General features: G+C 59.1%; 1 protein-coding gene across 1 annotated transcript in view; it reads left to right on the top strand.

Moving 5' to 3' along the window:
* Nucleotides 1-14,167, top strand: part of map3k12 (mitogen-activated protein kinase kinase kinase 12) — a 55,872-nt gene that overhangs the window by 35,014 nt on the left and 6,691 nt on the right. The gene's annotated exons all lie outside the window — the stretch shown is intronic.

Raw genomic sequence — 14,167 nt, 5'->3', positions numbered from 1 at the left:
GAACCCAATACTGAGTGAGAGGAGGGGCTGGACCCCAATACTGAGTGAGAGGAGGGGCTGGACCCCAATACTGAGTGAGGGGGGCTGAACCCCAAAACTGAGTGAGAGGAGGAGTTGGACCCCAATACGGAGTGAGAGGGGCTGGACCCCAATACTGAGTGAGGGGGCTGAACCCCAATACTGAGTGAGGGGAGGGGCTGGACCCCAGTACTGAGTGAGAGGGGCTGGACCCCAGTACTGAGTGAGGGGGGCTGAACCCCAATACTGTGGGAGAGGAGGAGCTGAACCCCAATACTGAGTGGGAGGGGTCTGAACCCCAATACTGAGTGGGAGGGGGGCTGAACCCCAATACTGAGTGAGAGGGGGGCTGAACCCCAATACTGAGTGGGAGGGGGGCTGAACCCCAATACTGAGTGGGAGGGGGGCTGAACCCCAATACTGAGTGAGGAGGAGCCGGACCCCAATACGGAGTGAGAGGGGCTGGACCCCAATACTGAGGGAGAGGAGGAGCTGAACCCCAATACTGAATGAGGGGGGCTGAACCCCAATACTGAGTGAGGGGGTCTGAACCCCAATACTGAGTGAGAGGAGGAGCTGGACCCCAATACGGAGTGAGAGGGGCTGGACCCCAATACTGAGTGATGGGGGCTGAACCCCAATACTGAGTGAGGGGGCTGAACCCCAATACTGAGTGAGGGGAGGGGCTGGCCCCAATACTGAGTGAGAGGGGCTGGACCCCAATACTGAGTGAGGGGGGCTGAATCCCAATACTGAGTGGGAGGGGGGCTGAACCCCAATACGGAGTGAGAGGAGGAGCTGGACCCCAATACTGAGTGAGAGGGAGGGCTGGCCCCAATACTGAGTGAGAGGAGGAGCTGGACCCCAATACTGAGGGAGAGGAGGGGCTGAACCCCAATACTGAGTGAGAGGAGGGGCTGAACCCCAATACTGAGTGGGGAGTAGGGGTGATCCCCAATACTGAGTGGGAAGGGGGCTGAACCCCAATACTGAGTGAGAGGAGGAGCTGGACCCCAATACTGAGTGAGAGGAGGGGCTGGACCCCAATACTGAGTGAGGGGGGCTGGACCCCAATACTGAGTGAGAGGAGGAGCTGGACCCCAATACTGAGTGAGGGGAGGGGCTGGCCCCAATACTGAGTGAGGGGGGGCTGGACCCCAATACTGAGTGGGGGGGGGCTGGACCCCAATACTGAGTGAGTGGGGCTGGACCCCAATACTGAGTGGGAGGGGGGCTGAACCCCAGTACTGAGTGAGAGGAGGGTCTGGACCCTAATACTGAGTGAGAGGAGGAGCTGGACCCCAATACTGAGTGAGGGGAGGGGCTGGACCCCAATACTGAGTGAGGGGAGGGGCTGGACCCCAATACTGAGTGAGGGGGGCTGAACCCCAATACTGAGTGAGAGGGGGGCTGAATCCTAATACTGAGTGAGAGGAGGAGCTGGACCCCAATACGGAGTGAGAGGGGCTGGACCCCAATACTGAGTGAGGGGGAGGGGCTGACCCCAATACTGAGTGAGAGGGGGGCTGAATCCTAATACTGAGTGAGAGGAGGAGCTGGACCCCAATACGGAGTGAGAGCGGCTGGACCCCAATACTGAGTGAGGGGGAGGGGCTGACCCCAATACTGAGTGAGAGGGGCTGGACCCTAATACTGAGTGAGAGGAGGGGCTGGACCCCAATACGGAGTGAGGGGGGCTGAACCCCAATGCTGAGTGGGAGGGGGGCTGAACCCGAATACTGAGTGAGGGGGGCTGAACCCCAATACTGAGTGAGGGGGAGGGGCTGGACCGCAATACTGAGTGAGAGGGGCTGGCCCCAATACTGAGTGAGAGGGGCTGGACCCTAATACTGAGTGAGAGGAGAGGCTGGACCCTAATACTGAGTGAGAGGAGGGGCTGGACCCTAATACTGAGTGAGAGGAGGGGCTGGACCCCAATACTGAGTGAGAGGAGGGGCTGGACCCCAATACTGAGTGAGGGGGGCTGAACCCCAATACTGAGTGAGAGGAGGAGCAGGACCCCAATACTGTGAGGGGAGGGGCTGGACCCCAGTACTGAGTGAGAGGGGCTGGACCCCAGTACTGAGTGAGGGAGGCTGAACCCCAATACTGTGGGAGAGGAGGAGCTGAACCCCAATACTGAGTGGGAGGGGGTCTGAACCCCAATACTGAGTGGGAGGGGGGCTGAACCCCAATACTGAGTGGGAGGGGGGCTGAACCCCAATACTGAGTGAGAGGAGGAGCCGGACCCCAATACGGAGTGAGAGGGGCTGGACCCCAATACTGAGGGAGAGGAGGAGCTGAACCCCAATACTGAATGAGGGGGGCTGAACCCCAATACTGAGTGAGGGGGTCTGAACCCCAATACTGAGTGAGAGGAGGAGCTGGACCCCAATACGGAGTGAGAGGGGCTGGACCCCAATACTGAGTGATGGGGGCTGAACCCCAATACTGAGTGAGGGGGTCTGAACCCCAATACTGAGTGAGAGGAGGAGCTGGACCCCAATACTGAGTGAGAGGGGCTGGACCCCAATACTGAGTGAGGGGGGCTGAATCCCAATACTGAGTGGGAGGGGGGCTGAACCCCAATACGGAGTGAGAGGAGGAGCTGGACCCCCAATACTGAGTGAGAGGGGCTGGACCCCAATACTGAGTGAGGGGGGCTGAACCCCAATACTGAGGGAGAGGAGGAGCTGAACCCCAATACTGAGTGAGGGGGGCTGAACCCCAATACTGAGTGGGAGGGGGGCTGAACCCCAATACTGAGTGAGAGGAGGAGCTGGTCCCCAATACGGAGGGAGAGGAGGAGCTGAACCCCAATACTGAGTGAGGGGGGCTGAACCCCAATACTGAGTGAGAGGAGGGGCTGGACCCCAATACTGAGTGAGTGGGGCTGAACCCCAATACTGAGTGGGAGGGGGGCTGAACCCCAGTACTGAGTGAGAGGAGGGTCTGGACCCTAATACTGAGTGAGAGGAGGGTCTGGACCCTAATACTGAGTGAGAGGAGGGGCTGGACCCCAATACTGAGTGAGAGGGGGGCTGAATCCTAATACTGAGTGAGAGGAGGGGCTGGACCCCAATACGGAGTGAGGGGGGCTGAACCCCAAGACTGAGTGGGAGGGGGGCTGAACCCCAATACTGAGTGAGAGGAGGAGCTGGACCCCAATACTGAGTGAGGGGGAGGGGCTGACCCCAATACTGAGTGAGAGGGGCTGGACCCTGATACTGAGTGAGGGGAGGGGCTGGACCCCAATACTGAGTGACAGGGGCTGGACCCTAATACTGAGTGAGAGGAGGGGCTGGACCCCAATACTGAGTGAGAGGAGGGGCTGGACCCCAATACTGAGTGAGAGGAGGGGCTGGACCCCAATATTGAGTGAAAGGAGGAGCTGGACCTCAATACTGAGTGAGAGGAGGAGCTGGACCCCAATACGGAGTGAGAGTGGCTGAACCCCAATACTGAGTGAGGGGGAGGGGCTGGACCCCAATACTGAGTGAGAGGAGGGGCTGGCCCCAATACTGAGTGAGAGGAGGGGCTGGACCCTAATACTGAGTGAGAGGAGGGGCTGGACTCCAATACTGAGTGAGAGGAGGGGCTGGACCCCAATACTGAGTGAGAGGAGGGGCTGAACCCCAATAATGAGTGGGAGGGGGGCTGAACCCCAATACTGAGTGAGAGGAGGAGCTGGACCCCAATACTGAGTGGGAGGGGGGCTGAACCCGAATACTGAGTGAGGGGGCTGAACCCCAATACTGAGTGAGAGGAGGAGCTGGACCCCAATACGGAGTGAGGGGGAGGGGCTGGACCCCAATACTGAGTGAGAGGGGCTGGCCCCAATACTGTGAGTGGAGGGGCTGGACCCTAATACTGAGTGAGAGGAGGGGCTGGACTCCAATACTGAGTGAGAGGAGGGGCTGGACCCCAATACTGAGTGAGAGGAGGGGCTGGACCCCAATACTGAGTGAGAGGAGGGGCTGAACCCCAATACTGAGTGGGAGGGGGGCTGATCCCCAATACTGAGTGAGAGGAGGAGCTGGACCCCAATACTGAGTGAGAGGATGGGCTGGACCCCAATACTGAGTGAGGGGGGCTGAACCCCAATACTGAGTGGGAGGGGGGCTGGACCCCAACACTGAGTGAGAGGAGGAGCTGGACCCCAATACTGTGAGGGGAGGGGCTGGACCCCAGTACTGAGTGAGAGGGGCTGGACCCCAGTACTGAGTGAGGGGGGCTGAACCCCAATACTGAGGGAGAGGAGGAGCTGAACCCCAATACTGAGTGGGAGGGGTCTGAACCCCAATACTGAGTGGGAGGGGTCTGAACCCCAATACTGAGTGGGAGGGGTCTGAACCCCAATACTGAGTGGGAGGGGGGCTGAACCCCAATACTGAATGAGGGGGGCTGAACCCCAATACTGAGTGAGAGGAGGAGCTGGACCCCAATACGGAGTGAGAGGGGCTGGACCCCAATACTGAGTGATGGGGGCTGAACCCCAATACTGAGTGGGAGGGGGGCTGAACCCCAATACTGAGTGAGAGGAGGAGCCGGACCCCAATACGGAGTGAGAGGGGCTGGACCCCATTACTGAGGGAGAGGAGGAGCTGAACCCCAATACTGAATGAGGGGGGCTGAACCCCAATACTGAGTGAGGGGGTCTGAAACCCAATACTGAGTGAGAGGAGGAGCTGGACCCCAATACGGAGTGAGAGGGGCTGGACCCCAATACTGAGTGATGGGGCTGGACCCCAATACTGAGTGCTGGGGGCTGAACCCCAATACTGAGTGAGGGGGCTGAACCCCAATACTGAGTGAGGGGGTCTGAACCCCAATACTGAGTGAGAGGAGGAGCTGAACCCCAATACTGAATGAGGGGGGCTGAACCCCAATACTGAGTGAGGGGGTCTGAACCCCAATACTGAGTGAGAGGAGGAGCTGGACCCCAATACGGAGTGAGAGGGGCTGGACCCCAATACTGAGTGGGAGGGGGGCTGATCCCCAATACTGAGTGAGAGGAGGAGCTGGACCCCAATACTGAGTGAGAGGATGGGCTGGACCCCAATACTGAGTGAGGGGGGCTGAACCCCAATACTGAGTGGGAGGGGGGCTGGACCCCAACACTGAGTGAGAGGAGGAGCTGGACCCCAATACTGTGAGGGGAGGGGCTGGACCCCAGTACTGAGTGAGAGGGGCTGGACCCCAGTACTGAGTGAGGGGGGCTGAACCCCAATACTGAGGGAGAGGAGGAGCTGAACCCCAATACTGAGTGGGAGGGGTCTGAACCCCAATACTGAGTGGGAGGGGTCTGAACCCCAATACTGAGTGAGAGGAGGGGCTGGACCCCAATACTGAGTGATGGGGGCTGAACCCCAATACTGAGTGAGGGGGCTGAACCCCAATACTGAGTGAGGGGAGGGGCTGGCCCCAATACTGAGTGAGAGGGGCTGGACCCCAATACTGAGTGAGGGGGGCTGAATCCCAATACTGAGTGGGAGGGGAGCTGAACCCCAATACGGAGTGAGAGGAGGAGCAGGACCCCCAATACGGAGTGAGAGGGGCTGGACCCCAATACTGAGTGAGAGGAGGGGCTGAACCCCAATACTGAGTGGGAGGGGGGCTGAACCCAATACTGAGTGAGAGGAGGGGCTGGACCCCAATACTGAGTGAGGGGGGCTGAACCCCAATACTGAGTGAGAGGAGGAGCTGGACCCCAATACTGTGAGGGGAGGGGCTGGACCCCAGTACTGAGTGAGAGGGGCTGGACCCCAGTACTGAGTGAGGGAGGCTGAACCCCAATACTGTGGGAGAGGAGGAGCTGAACCCCAATACTGAGTGGGAGGGGTCTGAACCCCAATACTGAGTGGGAGGGGGGCTGAACCCCAATACTGAGTGAGAGGAGGAGCCGGACCCCAATACGGAGTGAGAGGGGCTGGACCCCAATACTGAGGGAGAGGAGGAGCTGAACCCCAATACTGCATGAGGGGGGCTGAACCCCAATACTGAGTGAGGGGGTCTGAACCCCAATACTGAGTGAGAGGAGGAGCTGGACCCCAATACGGAGTGAGAGGGGCTGGACCCCAATACTGAGTGAGGGGGAGGGGCTGGACCCCAATACTGAGTGAGAGGAGGGGCTGGCCCCAATACTGAGTGAGAGGAGGGGCTGGCCCCAATACTGAGTGAGAGGAGGGGCTGGACCCTAATACTGAGTGACAGGGGCTGGACCCTAATACTGAGTGAGAGGAGGGGCTGGACCCCAATATTGAGTGAAAGGAGGAGCTGGACCTCAATACTGAGTGAGAGGAGGAGCTGGACCCCAATACGGAGTGAGAGTGGCTGAACCCCAATACTGAGTGAGGGGGAGGGGCTGGACCCCAATACTGAGTGAGAGGAGGGGCTGGCCCCAATACTGAGTGAGAGGAGGGGCTGGCCCCAATACTGAGTGAGAGGAGGGGCTGGACCCTAATACTGAGTGAGAGGAGGGGCTGGACTCCAATACTGAGTGAGAGGAGGGGCTGGACCCCAATACTGAGTGAGAGGAGGGGCTGAACCCCAATAATGAGTGGGAGGGGGGCTGAACCCCAATACTGAGTGAGAGGAGGAGCTGGACCCCAATACTGAGTGGGAGGGGGGCTGAACCCGAATACTGAGTGAGGGGGGCTGAACCCCAATACTGAGTGAGAGGAGGAGCTGGACCCCAATACGGAGTGAGGGGGAGGGGCTGGACCCCAATACTGAGTGAGAGGGGCTGGCCCCAATACTGTGAGTGGAGGGGCTGGACCCTAATACTGAGTGAGAGGAGGGGCTGGACTCCAATACTGAGTGAGAGGAGGGGCTGGACCCCAATACTGAGTGAGAGGAGGGGCTGAACCCCAATACTGAGTGGGAGGGGGGCTGAACCCCAATACTGAGTGAGAGGAGGAGCTGGACCCCAATACTGTGTGAGAGGATGGGCTGGACCCCAGTACTGAGTGAGAGGGGCTGGACCCCAGTACTGAGTGAGGGGGGCTGAACCCCAATACTGAGGGAGAGGAGGGGTCTGAACCCCAATACTGAGTGGGAGGGGTCTGAACCCCAATACTGAGTGGGAGGGGTCTGAACCCCAATACTGAGTGGGAGGGGGGCTGAACCCCAATACTGAATGAGGGGGGCTGAACCCCAATACTGAGTGAGGGGGGCTGAACCCCAATACTGAGTGAGAGGAGGAGCTGGACCCCAATACGGAGTGAGAGGGGCTGGACCCCAATACTGAGTGATGGGGGCTGAACCCCAATACTGAGTGGGAGGGGGGCTGAACCCCAATACTGAGTGAGAGGAGGAGCCGGACCCCAATACGGAGTGAGAGGGGCTGGACCCCATTACTGAGGGAGAGGAGGAGCTGAACCCCAATACTGAATGAGGGGGGCTGAACCCCAATACTGAGTGAGGGGGTCTGAACCCCAATACTGAGTGAGAGGAGGAGCTGGACCCCAATACGGAGTGAGAGGGGCTGGACCCCAATACTGAGTGATGGGGGCTGGACCCCAATACTGAGTGCTGGGGGCTGAACCCCAATACTGAGTGAGGGGGCTGAACCCCAATACTGAGTGAGGGGGTCTGAACCCCAATACTGAGTGAGGGGGTCTGAACCCCAATACTGAGTGAGAGGAGGAGCTGAACCCCAATACTGAATGAGGGGGGCTGAACCCCAATACTGAGTGAGGGGGTCTGAACCCCAATACTGAGTGAGAGGAGGAGCTGGACCCCAATACGGAGTGAGAGGGGCTGGACCCCAATACTGAGTGATGGGGGCTGAACCCCAATACTGAGTGAGGGGGCTGAACCTCAATACTGAGTGAGGGGAGGGGCTGGCCCCAATACTGAGTGAGAGGGGCTGGACCCCAATACTGAGTGAGGGGGGCTGAATCCCAATACTGAGTGGGAGGGGGGCTGAACCCCAATACGGAGTGAGAGGAGGAGCTGGACCCCCAATACGGAGTGAGAGGGGCTGGACCCCAATACTGAGTGAGGGGGGCTGAACCCCAATACTGAGGGAGAGGAAGAGCTGAACCCCAATACTGAGTGAGGGGGGCTGAACCCCAATACTGAGTGGGAGGGGGGCTGAACCCCAATACTGAGTGGGAGGGGGGCTGATCCCCAATACTGAGTGAGAGGAGGAGCTGGACCCCAATACTGAGTGAGAGGATGGGCTGGACCCCAATACTGAGTGAGGGGGGCTGAACCCCAATACTGAGTGGGAGGGGGGCTGGACCCCAACACTGAGTGAGAGGAGGAGCTGGACCCCAATACTGTGAGGGGAGGGGCTGGACCCCAGTACTGAGTGAGAGGGGCTGGACCCCAGTACTGAGTGAGGGGGGCTGAACCCCAATACTGAGGGAGAGGAGGAGCTGAACCCCAATACTGAGTGGGAGGGGTCTGAACCCCAATACTGAGTGGGAGGGGTCTGAACCCCAATACTGAGTGGGAGGGGTCTGAACCCCAATACTGAGTGGGAGGGGGGCTGAACCCCAATACTGAATGAGGGGGGCTGAACCCCAATACTGAGTGAGAGGAGGAGCTGGACCCCAATACGGAGTGAGAGGGGCTGGACCCCAATACTGAGTGATGGGGGCTGAACCCCAATACTGAGTGGGAGGGGGGCTGAACCCCAATACTGAGTGAGAGGAGGAGCCGGACCCCAATACGGAGTGAGAGGGGCTGGACCCCATTACTGAGGGAGAGGAGGAGCTGAACCCCAATACTGAATGAGGGGGGCTGAACCCCAATACTGAGTGAGGGGGTCTGAAACCCAATACTGAGTGAGAGGAGGAGCTGGACCCCAATACGGAGTGAGAGGGGCTGGACCCCAATACTGAGTGATGGGGCTGGACCCCAATACTGAGTGCTGGGGGCTGAACCCCAATACTGAGTGAGGGGGCTGAACCCCAATACTGAGTGAGGGGGTCTGAACCCCAATACTGAGTGAGAGGAGGAGCTGAACCCCAATACTGAATGAGGGGGGCTGAACCCCAATACTGAGTGAGGGGGTCTGAACCCCAATACTGAGTGAGAGGAGGAGCTGGACCCCAATACGGAGTGAGAGGGGCTGGACCCCAATACTGAGTGATGGGGGCTGAACCCCAATACTGAGTGAGGGGGCTGAACCCCAATACTGAGTGAGGGGAGGGGCTGGCCCCAATACTGAGTGAGAGGGGCTGGACCCCAATACTGAGTGAGGGGGGCTGAATCCCAATACTGAGTGGGAGGGGGGCTGAACCCCAATACGGAGTGAGAGGAGGAGCTGGACCCCCAATACGGAGTGAGAGGGGCTGGACCCCAATACTGAGTGAGAGGAGGGGCTGAACCCCAATACTGAGTGGGAGGGGGGCTGAACCCAATACTGAGTGAGAGGAGGGGCTGGACCCCAATACTGAGTGAGAAGAGGGGCTGGACCCCAATACTGAGTGAGGGGGGCTGAACCCCAATACTGAGTGAGAGGAGGAGCTGGACCCCAATACTGTGAGGGGAGGGGCTGGACCCCAGTACTGAGTGAGAGGGGCTGGACCCCAGTACTGAGTGAGGGAGGCTGAACCCCAATACTGTGGGAGAGGAGGAGCTGAACCCCAATACTGAGTGGGAGGGGTCTGAACCCCAATACTGAGTGGGAGGGGGGCTGAACCCCAATACTGAGTGGGAGGGGGGCTGAACCCCAATACTGAGTGAGAGGAGGAGCCGGACCCCAATACGGAGTGAGAGGGGCTGGACCCCAATACTGAGGGAGAGGAGGAGCTGAACCCCAATACTGAATGAGGGGGGCTGAACCCCAATACTGAGTGAGGGGGTCTGAACCCCAATACTGAGTGAGAGGAGGAGCTGGACCCCAATACGGAGTGAGAGGGGCTGGACCCCAATACTGAGTGATGGGGGCTGAACCCCAATACTGAGTGAGAGGGTCTGAACCCCAATACTGAGTGAGAGGAGGAGCTGGACCCCAATACTGAGTGAGAGGGGCTGGACCCCAATACTGAGTGAGGGGGGCTGAATCCCAATACTGAGTGGGAGGGGGGCTGAACCCCAATACGGAGTGAGAGGAGGAGCTGGACCCCCAATACGGAGTGAGAGGGGCTGGACCCCAATACTGAGTGAGGGGGGCTGAACCCCAATACTGAGGGAGAGGAGGAGCTGAACCCCAATACTGAGTGAGGGGGGCTGAACCCCAATACTGAGTGGGAGGGGGGCTGAACCCCAATACTGAGTGAGAGGAGGAGCTGGTCCCCAATACGGAGGGAGAGGAGGAGCTGAACCCCAATACTGAGTGAGGGGGGCTGAACCCCAATACTGAGTGAGAGGAGGGGCTGGACCCCAATACTGAGTGAGTGGGGCTGAACCCCAATACTGAGTGGGAGGGGGGCTGAACCCCAGTACTGAGTGAGAGGAGGGTCTGGACCCTAATACTGAGTGAGAGGAGGGTCTGGACCCTAATACTGAGTGAGAGGAGGGGCTGGACCCCAATACTGAGTGAGAGGGGGGCTGAATCCTAATACTGAGTGAGAGGAGGGGCTGGACCCCAATACGGAGTGAGGGGGGCTGAACCCCAAGACTGAGTGGGAGGGGGGCTGAACCCCAATACTGAGTGAGAGGAGGAGCTGGACCCCAATACTGAGTGAGGGGGAGGGGCTGACCCCAATACTGAGTGAGAGGGGCTGGACCCTGATACTGAGTGAGGGGAGGGGCTGGACCCCAATACTGAGTGACAGGGGCTGGACCCTAATACTGAGTGAGAGGAGGGGCTGGACCCCAATATTGAGTGAAAGGAGGAGCTGGACCTCAATACTGAGTGAGAGGAGGAGCTGGACCCCAATACGGAGTGAGAGTGGCTGAACCCCAATACTGAGTGAGGGGGAGGGGCTGGACCCCAATACTGAGTGAGAGGAGGGGCTGGCCCCAATACTGAGTGAGAGGAGGGGCTGGCCCCAATACTGAGTGAGAGGAGGGGCTGGACCCTAATACTGAGTGAGAGGAGGGGCTGGACTCCAATACTGAGTGAGAGGAGGGGCTGGACCCCAATACTGAGTGAGAGGAGGGGCTGAACCCCAATAATGAGTGGGAGGGGGGCTGAACCCCAATACTGAGTGAGAGGAGGAGCTGGACCCCAATACTGAGTGGGAGGGGGGCTGAACCCGAATACTGAGTGAGGGGGGCTGAACCCCAATACTGAGTGAGAGGAGGAGCTGGACCCCAATACGGAGTGAGGGGGAGGGGCTGGACCCCAATACTGTGTGAGAGGATGGGCTGGACCCCAGTACTGAGTGAGAGGGGCTGGACCCCAGTACTGAGTGAGAGGGGCTGGCCCCAATACTGTGAGTGGAGGGGCTGGACCCTAATACTGAGTGAGAGGAGGGGCTGGACTCCAATACTGAGTGAGAGGAGGGGCTGGACCCCAATACTGAGTGAGAGGAGGGGCTGAACCCCAATACTGAGTGGGAGGGGGGCTGAACCCCAATACTGAGTGAGAGGAGGAGCTGGACCCCAATACTGTGTGAGAGGATGGGCTGGACCCCAGTACTGAGTGAGAGGGGCTGGACCCCAGTACTGAGTGAGGGGGGCTGAACCCCAATACTGAGGGAGAGGAGGGGTCTGAACCCCAATACTGAGTGGGAGGGGTCTGAACCCCAATACTGAGTGGGAGGGGGGCTGAACCCCAATACTGAATGAGGGGGGCCGACCCCCAATACTGAGTGAGGGGGGCTGAACCCCAATACTGAGTGAGAGGAGGAGCTGGACCCCAATACGGAGTGAGAGGGGCTGGACCCCAATACTGAGTGATGGGGGCTGAACCCCAATACTGAGTGGGAGGGGGGCTGAACCCCAATACTGAGTGAGAGGAGGAGCCGGACCCCAATACGGAGTGAGAGGGGCTGGACCCCATTACTGAGGGAGAGGAGGAGCTGAACCCCAATACTGAATGAGGGGGGCTGAACCCCAATACTGAGTGAGGGGGTCTGAACCCCAATACTGAGTGAGAGGAGGAGCTGGACCCCAATACGGAGTGAGAGGGGCTGGACCCCAATACTGAGTGATGGGGGCTGGACCCCAATACTGAGTGCTGGGGGCTGAACCCCAATACTGAGTGAGGGGGCTGAACCCCAATACTGAGTGAGGGGGTCTGAACCCCAATACTGAGTGAGAGGAGGAGCTGAACCCCAATACTGAATGAGGGGGGCTGAACCCCAATACTGAGTGAGGGGGTCTGAACCCCAATACTGAGTGAGAGGAGGAGCTGGACCCCAATACGGAGTGAGAGGGGCTGGACCCCAATACTGAGTGATGGGGGCTGAACCCCAATACTGAGTGAGGGGGCTGAACCTCAATACTGAGTGGGAGGGGGGCTGAACCCCAATACGGAGTGAGAGGAGGAGCTGGACCCCCAATACGGAGTGAGAGGGGCTGGACCCCAATACTGAGTGAGGGGGGCTGAACCCCAATACTGAGGGAGAGGAAGAGCTGAACCCCAATACTGAGTGAGGGGGGCTGAACCCCAATACTGAGTGGGAGGGGGGCTGGTCCCCAATACGGAGGGAGAGGAGGAGCTGGTCCCCAATACGGAGGGAGAGGAGGAGCTGAACCCCAATACTGAGTGAGGGGGCTGAAACCCAATACTGAGTGAGAGGAGGGGCTGGACGCCAATACTGAGTGAGTGGGGCTGAACCCCAATACTGAGTGGGAGGGGGGCTGAACCCCAGTACTGAGTGAGAGGAGGGTCTGGACCCTAATACTGAGTGAGAGGAGGAGCTGGACCCCAATACTGAGTGAGGGGAGGGGCTGGACCCCAATACTGAGTGAGAGGGGGGCTGAACCCCAATACTGAGTGAGAGGGGGGCTGAATCCTAATACTGAGTGAGAGGAGGGGCTGGACCCCAATACGGAGTGAGGGGGGCTGAACCCCAAGACTGAGTGGGAGGGGGGCTGAACCCCAATACTGAGTGAGAGGAGGAGCTGGACCCCAATACTGAGTGAGAGGGGCTGGACCCCAATACTGAGTGAGGGGGAGGGGCTGACCCCAATACTGAGTGAGAGGGGCTGGACCCTAATACTGAGTGAGAGGAGGGGCTGGACCCCAATACGGAGTGAGGGGGGCTGAACCCCAATGCTGAGTGGGAGGGGGGCTGAACCCGAATACTGAGTGAGGGGGGCTGAACCCCAATACTGAGTGAGAGGAGGAGCTGGACCCCAATACGGAGTGAGAGGGGCTGGACCCCAATACTGAGTGAGGGGGAGGGGCTGGTCCCAATACTGAGTGAGAGGGGCTGGACCCTGATACTGATTGAGAGGAGGGGCTGGACCCCAATACTGAGTGACAGGGGCTGGACCCTAATACTGAGTGAGAGGAGGGGCTGGACCCCAATATTGAGTGAGAGGAGGAGCTGGACCTCAATACTGAGTGAGAGGAGGAGCTGGACCCCAATACGGAGTGAGAGTGGCTGAACCCCAATACTGAGTGAGGGGGAGGGGCTGGACCCCAATACTGAGTGAGAGGGGCTGGCCCCAATACTGAGTGAGAGGAGGGGCTGGACCCTAATACTGAGTGAGAGGAGGGGCTGGACTCCAATACTGAGTGAGAGGAGGGGCTGGACCCCAATACTGAGTGAGAGGAGGGGCTGAACCCCAATACTGAGTGAGAGGAGTGGCTGGACCCCAATACTGAGTGAGAGGAGGAGCTGGACCCCAATACTGAGTGAGAGGAGGGGCTGGACCCCAATACTGAGTGAGGGGGGCTGAACCCCAATACTGAGTGGGAGGGGGGCTGGACCCCAACACTGAGTGAGAGGGGCTGGACCCCAGTACTGAGTGAGGGGGGCTGAACCCCAATACTGAGGGAGAGGAGGAGCTGAACCCCAATACTGAGTGGGAGGGGTCTGAACCCCAATACTGAGTGGGAGGGGGGCTGAACCCCAATACTGAGTGAGGGGGGCTGAACCCCAATACTGAGTGAGAGGAGGAGCTGGACCCCAATATGGAGTGAGAGGGGCTGGACCCCAATACTGAGTGATGGGGGCTGAACCCCAATACTGAGTGGGAGGGGGGCTGAACCCCAATACTGAGTGAGAGGAGGAGCTGGACCCCAATACGGAGTGAGAGGGGCTGGACCCCAATTCTGAGGGAGAGGAGGAGC

This window comes from Heterodontus francisci, unplaced genomic scaffold (genome assembly GCF_036365525.1).
Source record: "Heterodontus francisci isolate sHetFra1 unplaced genomic scaffold, sHetFra1.hap1 HAP1_SCAFFOLD_1445, whole genome shotgun sequence".
Classification (NCBI taxonomy): Eukaryota; Metazoa; Chordata; class Chondrichthyes; order Heterodontiformes; family Heterodontidae; genus Heterodontus; species Heterodontus francisci.
Note: the sequence above shows the minus strand (reverse complement) of the source record. Positions and strands in the feature narration are given on the sequence as shown.